Here is a 14,868-nt window from a genome sequence, read left to right on the forward strand (position 1 = left end):
TTTGAAAAAGGGTGCGGCAGTGCTGCTGGAGGGAGAGGTCGAGTGTGTTCATATGGTGGTGCATGGCACTGAGTGTGGATCTCAGAATGTGACGAGAACAGCAGTCCGAGGAGCGTTGTATGTCCCGGAAGGGTCATTCGGACTCGAAACATTAACTGCGCTCCTATCCGCAGATGCTGCCAGACCTGCTGAGTTTTTCCAGGTATTTTTGCTTTTGTTTTGGATTTCCAGCATCCGCAGTTTTTTGCTTTTATCTAAGTGAAGTTTGTTGCTGGTTAGTCCATCATCCATCAGGTCGAAATCAATCAACGTATTTATGAGAGTGAACTGAGCTGAAGGTTGGCAGATTTAAGGCTTTGGGAACCCCAGATGCTTCTAGGGGGGCTTGCTAGAACCAGGCAGCCTACCAACAGAGTCCTGGTAAAATTTCCAATGCTTGTCCAAATTAGGTTACCTTACATAGAATTTACAGCTTGAAATAGGGGAGGTGGTGGTGTAATGGTTTGTCATGGGTTAGTAATCCAGAAACCCAGGGTAATGCTCCTGGGGATCTGGGTTTGAATCTCACCACACAGGTGCCAGGTAATGACCATCTCCAACAAGAGAGAATCTAACCATTGCCCCTTAGCACTTAATGGCATTGCAATTTAATTATTAATTCAATAAAAATCCATGAAGCATAAAAACCCATCCAGCTCACAAAGGAAATCTGCTGTCCTCACCTGGTCTGGCTGCCCACTCAGCTGATGAATCAGCACTCCTCCATGCTGAACAACATTTGGAGAGAGCACTGAGGGTGGAAAGGGAGCAAATGCACTCTGCGTGGGGGATGTCAATGTCTATCACCAAGATTGGCCTGGTAGCAACACCACCACAGACTGGGCCTGGGGCAGATGGTGAGGGAACCAACAAGAGGGAATATCATGCTTGACCTCATTCTCGCCAACCTACCTGCCACAGATTCATCTGTCCATGACAGTATCGGTGGGAGTGACCACTCCATGAGGATACCCTCCATCATGTTGTGTGGCACCATCATCATGCTAAATGAGACAGTTTCAAATAAATCTAGCAACTCAGGGCCATCAGCAGCAGCAGAATTGTACTTAAGCACAATCTGTAACCTCATGGCCTGGCATATCCCCCTCTCTACCATTACCACCAATCCAGGGGATCAACCCTGGTTTAATGAAGAGTTCAGGAATGCATGCCAGGAGCAGCACTAGGCAAACCTAAGTATGAGGTGTTAACCTGGTGAAGCTATAACACAGGATTACTTGCATGACAAACAGCATAAACAGCAAGTGATAGAGCTAAGTGATTCAACAACCAACGGATCAGATCAAAGCTCTGCAGTCCTGCCACATCCAGTCGTGAATGGTGGTGGACAATTAAACAACTCACTGGAGGAGGAGGCTCCACAAATATCCCCATCCTCAATGATGGGAGAGCCCAGAACATCAGTGCAAAAGATAAGCATTTGCAACAATCTTCAGCCCGAAGTGCCAAGTGGATGATTCATCTTGGCTTCCTCTAGAGGTCCCCAGCCTCACAGATACCAGTCTTCAGCCAATTCGATTCACTACACATGATATCAAGAAACAACTGAAGGCACTAGATACTGCAAAGACTATGGGTTCTGGCAATAGTACTGGAGACTTGTGCTCCAGAACTTGCCACGCCCCTAGCCAAGCTGTTACAGTACAGCTACAACACAGGCTTCTACCCGGCTAAGTGGAAAATTGCCCAGGTATGTCCTGTACATAAAATGCAGGACAAATCCAACCCGGCCAATTACCACCCTATCAGTCTACTCTCGATTATCAGCAGAGGAGGAAGAGTCATCAACAGTGCTATCAAGCGGCACTTGCTCAGCAATAACCTGCTCACCGACACATAGTTTGGGTTTCGCAAGGATCATTCAGCTCCTGACCTCGTTACAGTCTTGGTTCAAACATGGACAAAAGAGCTGAACTCCAAATGTGAGGTGAGAGCGGACTGCCCTTGACATGAAGGCAGCATTTGACCGAGTGTGGCATCAAGGAAGCCTAGCCAAACTGGAGTCAAAGGAATCGGGAGAAAACTCTCCTCTGGTTGGAGTCATACCTAGCACAAAGGAAGATGGTTGTTATTGTTGAAGGTCAATCATCTCAGTCCAGGACATCACTGCAGGAGTTCCTCAGGGTAGTGTCCTAGGCCCAACCATCTTCAGCTGCTTCATCAATGACCTTCCTTCCATCATAAGGTCAGAAATGGGGATGTTCGCTGATGATTGCACAATGTTCAGCACCATTCGCGACTCCTCAGATACTGAAGCAGCCCATGTCCAAATGCAGCAAGACCTGGACAATTTCCAGGCTTAGGCTGACAAGTGCCAAGTAATGCTTGAGCCACACATGTGCCAGGCAATGACCATTCCCAACAAGAGAGAGAATCTAACAATCGCCCTTTGGCATTCAATGGTATTACCATCATTGAATCGTCCTCTATCAACATCCTGAGGGTTACCACTGACTAAGAACTGAACTGGACTAGCCATATAAATACTGTGGGTACAACAGCAGGTCAGAGGCTAGAAATCCTGTGACGAGTAACACACCTCCTGACTCCCCAAAGACTTTCCAGCATCCACAAGGCACAAGTCAGGAGCATGATGGAACACTCCCCACTTGCCTGGATGAGTGCAGCTCCAACAACACTCAAGAAGCTTGACACCATCCAGAACAAAGCAGCCTGCTTGATTGGCACCACATCCACAAACATTCACTCCTTCTTCCACCAACGAACAGTAGCAGCAGTGTGCACCATCTACAAGGTGCACAGCAGGAATTCACCAAGGCTCCTTAGGTAGCAACTTCCAAACCCATGATCACTACCATCTAGAAGGACAAGGACAGCAGATAGATGGGAACACCACCACGTGGAAGTTCCCCTCAAAGTCACTCACCACCCTGACTTGGAAATATATCATCGTTCCTTCACTGTCACTGAGTCAAAATCCTGGAACTCCCTCCCTAACAGCACTGTGGATGTACCTACACCACAGGGACTGCAGAAGTTCAAGAAGGCAGCTCACCACCACCTTCTCAAGGGCAATTAGGGGTGGGCAATAAATGCTGGCCTAGTTTGCAATGCCCACATCCTATATATTAATAAAAAAATAAATAGGCCATTTAGCCCAACAGCTCCATGCAACTGTTTATACTGCACACAAGCTCTTCCCCAGCCCTCAACAAATGCACTGAGGACAGACGAGGGCATGGTCATTCTTTGCTGTGAGGCCTCTGGAGTGGAATAACCTGCAAAACTCCCTGCCTTTGGTCAAAACTGAAAAGAATGGCCATTTGATGAAGGATTTGGTGGCGGGTAGGTGCCTTCAGGATTGTGTCCTGGGAGCCACTGTGGAGGAGGAGAGAGGAGAAAACTGATGGAGAAAGCTAATGGGGGATTGAGCCCCTCATGAAAAAAGGTGTGTTTTTTTGTTTGAGAAGGTACATACAAAATGAATAGACAGGAAAAGACTAATTAGTTCATCGAGTATGTCACATGTACAACAATGGACAGAGCACCACGACTAAACACTCCCTCCCTTCCCTCTGTGTAATCTCCTGGGAGTTGAAAAAAGACAAATTAAAAGCCTAGGGCCAATAAAAGGAAGACAGATTTGCATTTATATAGCACCTTCTATGACCTCAGAATGTCCCAAAGTATGGAACAGTTGATGAAGTCCTATTGAAGTATAGGACTGGATTTTATGGCCACCCGCCAGGTGTGTTTTTGGTAAGGGTGCACAAAAAATATGTCAGGTGCTCAGACCACCTCCTTCCCACCCATCCCCTACCTGGTCCCCATAATACAGGGGTTGAGTAAGTCTCCCACTTGGCTGTTCACCCTTAGGCCTGTTGAGGCCCTTAACTATCCAATTAAGGGCCTCAATCCACCCCCACTGGCATAAAGTGCTAGGCAATGACAAGTAGGCCAGAGTGTGAAGGCCATTTTCGAAAGGGCTTCTTTGGAAAGGTGGGAAGGAAGTGGGGTGGGGCACACCAATTGGGGGTGCCCTGTGCGCATCAGGAGCACCCTTCCGCCAAAATATGTCACCTCTACCTCTTCGTTCCTCGCCACCTGCCCTCCAAAACCTGACCCCCCCACCCAATGCCCTTCTCCCCACACTCCAAGCCCCTTGGATCCCTCCCTGCCCTAAATGCCTGGGACTTACCCCTCTCTGGAAGCAATTGCTCTTCATGCTGTGCCTCCTTGTAGTCCCAATATGCACTGCTGGGGCTGCTAGAGCTGCCAATCAATCAGATTGGCTGGCAGCTCGCGAGGTGGGACTTCCTGTCCACTGAGGGGCAGAATTCCAACCCTCAGCCTGTTTAGCCCACCCCAAGCATGTTAATGCTGTGGCACAGGCTTTTTAAAAGCTGGTCCATTTGGGACTAACTTTCCTTTGGGGGGGTGGGGGGGTGGGGGCGGGGGGGTGGGGGATTGGTGGGGAGTTTGGGGGGGGGGGTGGGTGGGGAGTGGGGAGGGTGGGGGGAGTGGGGGGGTGGGGAGTGGGGGGGTGGGGAGTGGGGGGGGTGGGGGGGGCAGCGGGGGGGATGGGGGGCAGTGAGGGGGATGGGGGTGATGGTGAGAAGTCTGGCATCGCCCCCAACCGCACCCCACCGACCCCCACTGCCTGTAAAATCCAGCCCATAATCACTGTTGTAATGTAGGAAACGCGGCAGCCAATTTATGCACAGCAAGCTCCCACAAACAGCAATGTGATAATAATCGGGTAATCTTAAATCTAATAAGGGCAAAAAATATCCTAGAAAGTTCCTCTCTGACACTCTTACATGATTGAAATCTGCCTAGGAGATCATGTGGACCAAGTGTTATCCATAAAGACACCTGATCTTCTCTTGCGATGTGATTTAATGCCACTTGTATTATGGTGTGATTTAATGCCACTTGCATCAGCTGCGTTATTAAACAAAAATAGGTTTGCGCCTCATAGAGACATTGCCCTTTTAAGACTAGTTGGCAGTAAATCCATCCAATGTACAGTTACACAGATCAATGATTCCCATTTTCAGATTTGAAAGGCTAATCTGCCACTGATCGAAATGGCTCAAATAACGAACTACCAGCCTGTCCAGTGTAAATATCTCCGTCTAAGTAAGTCTTTAACTGGAAAATTACAAGCTTAGAAAAACTTGCAGTGATTCAGTCAAATGTGACTGCAGTATTTGGGGCATTGGTATTGTTCAGGTCTTTGCTGAGACCCATTCTCTGGCATTCTCAAAACGTGCTGCCTCACAGGACAGTAGGACGTGGATAAAAACAAAAAACTACTGCGGATGCTGGAAATCCAAAACAAAAACAGAATTACCTGGAAAAACTCAGCAGGTCTGGCAGCATCGGCGGAGAGGAAAAGAGTTGACGTTTCGAGTCCTCATGACCCTTCAACAGAACTGAGTAATATTAGGAGAGGGGTGAAATATAAGCTGGTTTAAGGTGGGGGGGTGGGGGGAGAGAAGTTGCGGGGTGGGGAGGGGTGGGGTGGTTGTAGGGACAAGCAAGCCGTGATAGGAGCAGATAATAGGAAGTGGACCTGTTCCTGTCATTCCACATACATAGCTCCTGCTTTCAGTTACACCTCCTTATGTCCATTGGAAGTTTCATTGCATGTCCTCCTGTTTCCAACCGCCCCGCCCAGTTAAACAGCTTTTAATCACATCAGCAATAGTTTTGTGACTCGCATACAAAGTGTCTAATGCAAAAAAAAACCACTTTATTTAATGGAGTGAGTATTGACTACATTTTGTCAGCCAGTAGCAGGTGGGTGGCTCTTATGCTGAGGCTTAACAGCAAACAGAGTCCATTTAAACCAGTGTTGTCCAATACGCTCGCACCCGCCGCATGTGGCAAATCGGCCACTGACATGTGGTATATTGATACTCTTCTTTAGGTGAGAGGTTTTAATCAGGTGGACATTAGCGGCAGAATTTTCCAGTCCCGCCTACTGGTGGGATTGACTGGTGCCGTCAAAGTCAATGGACTTTTGTCTGGCTTGTTACATCCGTTGTGACAGGATCTGTTGTGCCGGGGCTGGAAAATCCTGGCCCAGGTATTTATGGATAGCATTTAGTCCGCGTGATCTGAGGGAGTCAAAGAGTCTAAGAATTTTAACGGCACAGAAGGAGGCCATTCGGCCCATCGTGTCTGCATCGACTCTTCAAATGAGCCTTATGACCTAGTCCCATTGCCCTGCCTTTTCCCCGTACCCCTACACATTGTTTCTATTTTTATTCAAAGCCCTTTACAGTCAATTAAGTACTTTTTGAAATGTTGTCACTGTTGTAATGTAGAGACACAGCAGCCAATTTGAGGACAGCAAGCTCCCGCAAACAGCGATGTGTCAATGAGCAGATAATCTGTTTTTGTGATGTTGATTGAGAGATATATATTGGCCTGGACACCGGGGAGAACTCCCCTTCTCTTCTTCCAAATAGTACTGTGGGATTTTTTTACATTCACCCAAGTAGGCAGATGAAAGCCTTGGTTTAACATCTCATCCAAAAGGCAGCACCTTCAACAATGCAGCACTCCCTCAGTACTGCACTGGAGTGTCAGTCTGGATTTTTTTAATGTTAATCATGGCTAAGAGGCTCAAACATAGAAAAAAAATGAGTCAGCAGTGTTGTTACATTAATGCGGCAAATACACTTCAGAAGTACTTCATTGGCTGAAAGCACTTTGGGATGTCTTTCTTTCAGAGCATCAGCCCATAGTGCTCTTTGTTCTGATTGGTTCAGGTTAAACCATGAGATGTCCTCACAGGACCTTGGATCAGCTTTTGCCTGTTTTGGCTCCATTCCACTGGTAACATGTCAAAATAATTATAGCCCCTGGTGAAATAATTATACACATGACTGTTCCTTACTGTCCTTTTAATTCAATTTATCACTAACTAAAAGATGAAAAGACTTGGTATTTACACAGCGCCTATCATAAACCTCAGGATGTCGCAAGGTGCTTTACAGCCAATTAAGTACTTTTGAAGTGTAGTTACTGTTTAATGTGGGAACCACGGTAGCCAATTTGAATACAATCGATTTAGTAATGCTGGTTAAGCATAAATATTGGCCAGAAAAATTAGAACTTGCTTCTCTGCTTCGAAATAGTGTCACAGGAACAGCCACTTGAGAGGATGGATTAGGCCTTGGTTTAACATCACATCCAAAACATGGCACCTCTGACTGTTCACCAATTCCTTAATACATGACTACTAATCAACTCAGCATAGATTTTGTGTTCAAGCCCCTGAAGTGGGACTTGGAACCCACAACTGTCTGACTCAGGGTGAGATTGCGACTCACTGTCTCAGCCATTAGGAATCGAAACTAGGGTTGTGGGGTCTTTGTTTTAGCAGATGATCTAGCTCCTGTTGGCCAGCCTGAGTTATTAAATGCAGATGGCCATTGTATAGCTCTCTTTGAACTTGTGTTGTGCAGTCCACAGGTGGTCTTAGTTCCTCACAGGCGAGAGCAGGAGAGGGGACAGAACTGAATCAAAGCGCACATAATATCCTACAATCTCACAGGCTGAGAATAAAGGTCCAGCAATAATTAAAGCAGTAATCCTGCTGAAGCTGTTGGTGAAGAGGAGATGGGCTTTGAGTGGTTCCACTGGCATGGAGAGTAACGGATGTTGGCAACCCCTATCACTGACATGCCGAATGCTGGGATTGTAATCCTCATTAAACAGTTAATGTGTAACGCTGCACTCGTTGACCAGGACATCTACATGTAACCAATACACGTATTCAGAACTTAATATAATTTTGCCTTTAATTCAGTCCAAAGGTGATGTTGTGCTTCAGTTGCCTTGCTTATAATTCACTACTCATGCTTCACAAGAAATAGGAGCAGCAATAGGTTATATAACCCCTCAAGCCTGCTTTGCCAATTGATAAGATCAATAATTCTTTATGACCTCAACTCCTCTTTCCTGCCCAATCTCTAGGTCCCCTATGGGTTCAAAAAAAATCTCAGCTTCCTACTAATCTCAATCTGTTTTGTTAACAGTTCTTGCTAAACCTTGGTCTCCATTATTGGTTGGCCCCCATCATTTCAATGGATTCCTCCTCCCCAATTGTCAGACATAAGAAATTTTTGGAATAAGTGCTAGTTATTTGGGCTAACAGGAGTGTCCCATTTTATTTCTTTTGAGTGAAAAAGTTCACCCACCTCTCTTTCTGACTTCCAATGTCTTGCATCCTCTTGCATTCTGCATTGTAAGAACTGGTATTATTCTGTTACAATAAGCAAAGATTCTACCAGATAAGCTTCTTCCAGTATAAATTCTCATCAAGAAATTTTTGCTTGGTTGAATCTGGCTCATTCACCCTTAAAAGTTACACAATTATTTTCTTGGAAACATTAATAATTAATTTACCCCAGTGTCACAGCAATATAATAAATTTCTAAATCTAAATTTGTTACATTCACTGATGCAAAGAATTATAATAATTTATGAACCATCACATTAAAATAGTCTGGACACTTTAAAGTTATTAGAAACTTTTCTAACTCAATGGTAGGATCTCACTCCTGCCCTTTTATCTGATAAAGAAATAAGAGTGTTGGCCAGAATTTGGTCTGTTAACTTTACACCCACATTTTGGAGGGAAACAGGTCATTTTGAAATGGAGCGTTTACCCTTCAACTCCCCTTTGAATTAGGAATCTATCCATTGCCTTGTTGAATATTTCAGTCAAATTCATATCCACGATGCTTAGTGCATTTAAGAGTGCAGCTCTAACGAGTTGAAACTGTCCTGTGTCATTTCAACAACAAACACGTTCATTCCTTTATTTTGAATCCTAACCTAATAATTTGAAATGGGTTTATGTTCATCATAAATGGATCAATGTGCTCATTAAAGTATTTATGAATAATATTGTACAGTGTAAATTGTGTCCCATAAAGCAGAAGATTTTATTTTTTGCATTTCCTGTATTTATAATGAAGTTCATTGTTTCTTGTCCTCTGATTCAGAGAAAAGAATCTTTATACTCCCTTCATGAGCGTCAAGTTTAAACTGACCCTTATTCTAATTTTTCAGTTCATTGCCTCCATATCCCTAACACACGCACTTCACATACACACTCACACACTCATGCACACTTACAAATATTCACTCAAAGCATTCAATATCACTGTTGGCACATAAATGATTAAGTATACCCTTTATAATACTTGCGTTCTGCACCACTTTGTTTTCCAAAATTCAATCACCTGTAAAGAATTATAGTCTAGAAATTATGCTGCATGGCAACAATGTATGAAACTTAATTGAAAAAATGTACTTGAACTTTTGTTTTAATATTGGCTTTAATCCATTATCTTTAGCACTCAAATGTGTTTTTTTTGTCTCTTCAGTATTTTGTTTGTAGGACAAGTCCAGATGACATTATTAGTGAGATGGTTCAGGGTAGGTATTGATCTCAAGAATGAGGGAAGGTGAAGGAATGATTATAGTCCTGACACCTTTAGTGATTTGCCTCCTTAACTGCCCTATGCTGGTTCAGTTCCTTTCACAATCGGGAATGAAAGCCAGCTTGTATATTAGTCATTGCAACCCAAAGATTGAGCTCCCATCAGTCTACTGCTGCCCACCCCTGAGAGATTGGTTATAAGGTGGCAGCGACAGGAGTGTGACAGCATTTCCATGGCCAGGATTTTCCATTCGTCGGGCGGGCTCGGCGGGAGTGGGTGGGGCTGGTTGCGGAGCCAACCACCGTCCGTGATCGGCTCTGCACTGCAATTTCAGGTGGGTGGACCAATAAAGGCCCGCCCTGCGTGGATCACAAGGGGCAGCGCTGAGCGCTACCTGTGCGGGCGGGGGAAAGGAGGGAGAGCCAGGCCTAGCGCGCAGTTTGGCAACGTGCGCGAAAGAGCTGCCTCAGGGAGATTTAAGTGCTTTATGAAAAAATGAATAAAGAGCATAAAAATTCAATGAAACACGTCCCCTCATGTGACTGTGTCACATGAGATGGGACGTGTTTTTAAGTTCCAATGAACCTTTTTATTTAATTTGTAATAGCTTCAGGACACCTTGTCCTGCTCGTGGATGAGGTTTTCTAAAAAACACTAAAGGCCGCTTGGCCTTTTCGCCTGCCCGCCAACCGTAAGGTTAGATGGACAGTGTAAAATTCTGGTTAGTTACCTGGTTAATGGCCTTAACAGGCCTATCAATTATTGGGGGGTGCGCGGCCGACTCCTGCGCGCAGCAGCCAAATGAAATATCGCGCAACTTCGTGATGACGTCGGGACACATGCCTGACATTTTATATTCCGGCGTGTCGGGTGTGTGCCCACACGCTGGATGTAAAACTCTGCCCCATGTTTTTTATTCATTCCCGGAATGTGGGAGTTGCTGGCAAAGCTGTAATTTATTGCTCATTCCCATTACCTTTGAGAGGGTGGTGGTGAGGCACCTTCTTGAATACAACTGAGTGGCTTGCTCAGCCATTTCAGTGGGTAGCTAAGAGTCAACCACATTGCTGTGGGTCCAGAGCCACACATCAGCCAGACCAGGTAACGACAGCAGATATCTATCCTAAAGGACATTAGTGAACCAGATGGGTATTTTATGATAATCCAGTAGCTTTATGGCCACCATTTTTTGAAACCAGCCTTTTATTCCAGATTTATATAATTAATTACATCTTAAGTCACCAGCTTCTTTGAATTTGAACTCATGTCTCTGGGTCATTAGCCCATGCCTCTGGATTACTCATTCAGTAATGTACCCATTATGCTACGGTGCCCCACATTATACAAATACGGTGCATGTCAAGGGGAAACATAAGGTAAAGGAGAAAAATGCTACAAGTTTAGAAAATGTATAATTAGATAAGAACAAATACACCTACTGCACAGTTCCCCTAGTAACGAAAATGTCCTAAATGGTGTGGGAAAATTGTAGTGTGTTGTTTTTCTTTTGATTTTTTTAACCAACATCTGCTGTGCTGCTTTCTTGTATTCTGTGGTTTCTATCTGACCCATTCCACAGTTTATATCTGAAGAGGAAGGCCCTAGCAGCCAGCGAGAGCCATAATGGTTGTACAGTACAGTTGTGCCTGGAGCCTTTATTGAGTACATCACTGATACCAAGATGAAAAGATCTCAGGATCAGTTATTAATTTGTGCTGAGTTAACTGATCTAAGCTAGAACAACAAATCAGCCACAGTTCCCACTCTCGATTCGGAATGCAGTGATTCACTGGAAACTTGTGGGGTTGTTGATGTTGATCGAGATGAGGTTTGATCTTGGCTTTGATACTCCCACACTCACCCTGGAGAAATAGATCCAGATCTTACCCATGGTGAATAGCTACTTGTAGAGGGATCTGAAAGATAGGTAGATTGGGTTAGATGAAGTGAGGTGGGAGGAGGCTCAAATGGAGTACAAACACTGCCATAGACCAGCTAGGCTGAATGGCCCGTTTCTGTGCTGTAAACTTTATTTAACTTACCGCGTCTGCAAAGTTGTTAAAAAAATAAAGTTGAAGTCACTTTATCTGAATGTGCGCGGCGTTTGCAATAAGGCAGATGAACTAGTGGCACAATTAGAGATAAGTAGTTTACATCTAATCACCATTGTAGAGACATGGTTATAGGGTGACCAAGGTTGGGAAATAAATATTCCAGAGTATACAACATTTTGCAAAGACGGGCAGAATGGAAAAGGAGGAAGGGTAGCTCTGATAGTAAAGGATGACAAAAGGACAATAGTGGGAAAGGAGCTCAGCTCAGAAACTCAGTAAGTGGAATCAGTATGGGTGGAGATTAGGAATAGCGTGAGTAAAAAAAAAACTGAAAGAAGTAGTTTATAGGCCTCCCAACAGTAGTTATATCATTGGACAGAGCATTAAACAAGAAATTGTTGGAGCTTTTAACAAAGGTAATTTAGTAGTTCTGGGGGACTTTACTCTTCATATAGACTGGACCAATCAAATTGACAAATGTGGTCTGGAAGATGGGTTTATAGGATGCTTTTATGGCAGTTTCCTGGAGCAACATGCCATGGAACCCACCAGGGATAAAGCTATTTTAGAACTAATATTATGCAGTGAGGTGGGTTTAATTAGCAATGTCATAGCAAAAGATCCACTGGGAAATAGTGACCATGGTATAATTGAATTCCACTTTAAGTTTTAAAACGACATACTCCAATCACAAACAAGAATTTTAAACTTTAACAAAGTCAATTACATAGGTATGAGGAGAGAGCTACCTAAGGTTGTTGTAAATAAACTAAGAGGTATGTCGGTAAATAAACAGTGGGAAACATTTAAAGAAATAATTCAAAATGCTCAAAAAAAATACATTCCATTGAAAAAAAATCTCAGTGAGAAAGATACGTCCGTGGCTGACTAAGGAGGTTAAGGATAATATTAGATTAAGAGAAGAGGCTCTTTCAGTTTGCAAAAAAATAGTAAGTCTGAGAATTGGGAATGTTTTAGAAACCAGCCAAGGGTCACCAAAATGTGGATAAAAAGAAATAGAATATGAAAGTGAACTAGCCAGGAATATAAAACCAGATTTAGGAGCTTTTAAAAGTATATAAAAAAGAAGAGAGTAGCAAAAGTAAACATTGGTCCCTTAGAAGCAGAAACAGGAGAAATGATCATGGGGAATGAGGAAATGGCAGAGACATAGAGCAACTATTTTGTGTCTGTCTTCAATGTTGAGTACACAAGTTGCTTATCAAAAATAGAGGGTAACCTACAGAATAATAAGAATGAGGAATTTAAGATAATTAATATCAGCAAAGAAAAAGTACTGGAGAAACTCAAGGCACTAAAATCTGACAAATCCCCAGGGACTAATGGCCTACATTTTATGGTTCTAAAAGAGATAGCGGCAGAGATAATGCCTGCACTGGGTATTATTTTCCAAAATTCCCTAGATTCTGGAACAGTCCCAGCAGATTGGAAGTTAGCAAATGTAACACCAGTATTCAAGAAAAGAGGGAAAGAGAAAACACAGATCTACAGTCCATTTAGCTTGACGTCAGTCATCGGGAAAGCGCTGGAATCTATTATTAAGGAAGTCTTAACAATGCACTTAGAAAAACATTGTAGGATTGGAACAGGTCCACATGGTTTTACAGAAAGGAAATCCTGTATGACAAATGTACTAGTTTTTTTTTGAGGATATAACTAGTAGGGTAGATAAAGTGGAACTAGTAGAAACTGTACTGGACCAGCCACATAAATACTGTGGCTGCAAGAGCAGGTAAGAGGCTAGGAATCGTGTGATGAGTAACTCACCTCCTGGCTCCCCATAGGCTAAACACCATCTACAAGGCACAAGTCAGGAGTGTGATGGAATACTCCCCACTTGCCTGTACAAGTGCAGCTCCGACAACACTGAAGAAGCTGAACACCATCCAGCACAAAGCAGTCCGCTTGATTGGCACCACATCCACAAACATTCACTCCCTCCACCACCGACGCACAGTAGCAGCAGTGTGTACTATCTACAAGATGCACTGCAGGAATTCACCAAGGCTCCTCCGACAGCACCTTCCAAACCCACGACCACTGCCACCTAGAAGGACAAGGGCAGCAGATAGATGGGAACACCACCACCTGGAATTTCCCCTCCAAGTCATTCACCATCCTGACTTGGAAATATATCGCCGTTCCTTCACTGTCGCTGGGTCAAAATCCTGGAACTCCCTCCCTAACAGCACTGTGGGAGTACCAATGCCACATGGACTGCAGCGGTTCAAGAAGGCAGCTCACCACCACCTTCTCAAGGGCAATTAGAGATGGGTAATAAATGCTGGCCCAGCCAGTGAAGCCCACATCCTGTAATGAATAAAATAAAAACTAGTAGATGTGGTATATATGGGTTGCCAAAAAGCATTTGATAAGGTGCCACGTAAAAGGTAAATATACTAGATAAGGTTCTTGGAGTTGGGGAGATATATTAACATGGATTGAGAATTGGTTAATGGACAGGAAGCGGGGGGCAGGGATAAATGGGGCAGTTTCAAACTTTCAGGCAGTAATTAGTCGGGTGCCACAAAGACCAGAACTGAGGCCTCAGCTATTTTTAATCTATGTTAATGGGTTAGACAAAGAAACAGAGAGTAATGCGTCTAAGTTTGCTGATGATATAAAACTAGGTGGAAATGTAAGCTGTGAGAAGGGCTAGTCTATAAAATTATTATTTTTTTTTTGAAAGGGACCAAGGCTTTACCCTAGCTAGCCATGACTAATAACAGAGGAATTTCTAACCTTCAGAAACCAGCAGGGACGTTGTTATCTTTAAAGAAGCACTAATGTCCCTGTGACTGCAGAAAATCAAATTCCAAAGAAATGCACCCATATCCTTTCTAGGGCAGAGCTGGCCTACATTGATGGTACGTCTGCAAATGACAAAAGGGTCCCTGACTCCCCTATTAAACACCTCAAGATTCCAGACATGGGGAAATACATCCTTTGTACAACACCCAGGAGAAGAAGTGGGAGATATGTCACATGACCTCCCTTAAGCTGCTGGAACCTATAATATTGCTGTGAGTGTCATGAAAATATGATAATTTTCATAATGGTATTGGGATTTATTGTAAAGTAGGAATAGTGGGGTCTGGATAGTCTGTGTGTGTGTGTGTGTGTGTGTGTGGAGGGGACTTAATTGAATTAAAGACAACTGGTCTGAAGGCTTTGGTATATCAGGTGAGGAGCTAGGTTTGAAATGCTAAATAAGTAAACATGGCTGAAGTTTTAGAATGTGAGGAGTAAAGGAAAAATTTTAGATAAACCAGAGTAGTTTGAATTTCAAAAGAAAGGCTGAAATG

This window comes from Cetorhinus maximus, chromosome 2 (genome assembly GCF_964194155.1).
Source record: "Cetorhinus maximus chromosome 2, sCetMax3.hap1.1, whole genome shotgun sequence".
NCBI lineage: Eukaryota > Metazoa > Chordata > Chondrichthyes > Lamniformes > Cetorhinidae > Cetorhinus > Cetorhinus maximus.